This window comes from Sinocyclocheilus anshuiensis, unplaced genomic scaffold (assembly GCF_001515605.1).
Source record: "Sinocyclocheilus anshuiensis isolate Anshui unplaced genomic scaffold, SAMN03320099.WGS_v1.1 scaffold1073, whole genome shotgun sequence".
NCBI classification, from domain to species: Eukaryota; Metazoa; Chordata; class Actinopteri; order Cypriniformes; family Cyprinidae; genus Sinocyclocheilus; species Sinocyclocheilus anshuiensis.
This window is the reverse complement of record NW_015555774.1, coordinates 330,684-332,476: the sequence shown is the minus strand read 5'-3', so window position 1 is coordinate 332,476 and position 1,793 is coordinate 330,684. Positions and strand designations below refer to the sequence as shown.

The 1,793-nt window shown below is 39.7% G+C and overlaps 1 protein-coding gene across 1 annotated transcript in view; it reads left to right on the top strand.

Moving 5' to 3' along the window:
* LOC107674493 (uncharacterized) overlaps positions 1–1,793 on the top strand; it is a 15,582-nt gene that overhangs the window by 8,247 nt on the left and 5,542 nt on the right. The window lies entirely within an intron of this gene.

The following is a 1,793-nucleotide window of genomic DNA, read 5'->3' as shown; positions in this document are numbered from 1 at the left end:
TTGTTTAAGGGGGGGGGGGGGGGGGGGGATTGGCCCACTGTACTCCTTGGATTAAATATAGGCTTGGTTTCACAGACCAGGCTGAAACTAAGACAGGATTAGGCCATAGCTACATTAGAACATTTAAGTAATTTTTATAAAGGTGCCTTAGGGGAAAAAAAACATTACTGGTGTGCATCTTGAGACAAAACAAAGGCACTGACATGTTTTAAGATCATTCAGTGCTAGTTTCTTTCAGTTCAAACGGCTCAGACTTACATTTTAGTCTGAGACTAGGCTTAAGCCTTGTCTGTGAAACCGGGGGGAATAGTGACTTTTCACAAGGGGAATGAGGATGTCCAAGCCTTTGTTTACTCCATCGCAAATACCTGGAGCGACTTTTCCACAGGTGTCAATTGCCACCTTCCTGATGACCTCCCCTACTTTTTCTATTACCCCATGTAACTTTAGCAGCCATCTCCAGCTATAACATCTGCATTCATACAGACTGGACTTCAGACTTTCAAATGTTGTATCTCTCTATCAATGCATTTCAAGGCTTCTTTGAGTTGTCCGACATCCAGTACAAGCTGGTGAACCATCACAGAGAGGTTTAAGCAACTTTGATGCAGCTTTGGTTGTCATTTCAGTTGCAGTGGTCTTTTTAAAGGATTAATGTTTAGCAGAAAGTTCTCGTATTGCAGTCAGTATACCTGTGTTTTCGTTGCTTTCTTATAGATATATTTCTTCTTGTTGCTGATTTTGGCTTTCTTTTTTTTTTATTTAATTTTTGTTTGTTTCTGAATGAGTCAGAAAGGGGGTAACGATAGCCTCTGTATCAAAGTTTTGAATTGAATCACACCACATTGGCATTTCATTCTCATTCGCTGGATCCATCATTGTGAAGTGCTAAGGAGTTCTGCACATTCACTTTTTTTTCTGCACTTGGAACACACTGCGATTATGTTTAAAGGCTGCTTTTCTCTTTTCTTAGATCTACCCATATAAATCAGATTCCGAAGAAGTCCGTGCTAATTAAGAATGTAGTCATGCCAGATAAGTTGTATCATCTCATCACCTTAGCAGCCCACACTTACACGTCCACCTGCAACTTGTTCAAAACAAAGGCATAGCTTTCTGACGCCGTAATTGAGTGTGGAATCCTGGGAGATGTTTTCACCTTTACAGACGATGGAAAAGAATCCGACAGTATTCGGCCATTTTTGTGGAGCAGGTAATATAATAAAGATTTATTTTACATTGTTGTAGTATGAAGCAGGGTGGGGCTTAAAGCTGTGGAAGTGGAACAAGGCCGCTGGAGCGATCTTCAGTCACCACTTCCGCTCCTTCCAGTCTTGCATATGTGGGGTAATGCAGGTTTAAGCTTTGTTATATTGTACTAGATATTTGTGTGTGGTGAAAGTTATTTTGTAACGCTACTCTGCGCATTCACTCGGCAGCTGCTATGAGACACTTGTTGCACACTGCCGTAAGCTAGATCGATATTAGACATGGTAAAAACATTTTGCTTGCAATAAATGAAGAAAATGAGATTTAAACTAAAACATTGATTCGTTTTCTGTCGACGAATGTATTCAAACAGTTGCTCACCTGTCTAATAAAACGCATAATATATTAAAGCATCTTTGGTGTTTCCATGGCTTCTACAAAATCGGAAATTGAGGGTAAAGTGGGTATGACGCCATTGACAGGCGATGCAGTGTTGTGATGGGAAGTTCGTATCATTTTATTGACTTGGATCTTTGAATCTCGTTCAGCAAAATGAAAACTGTTTTTTTTTTTTTTTTTTTTAA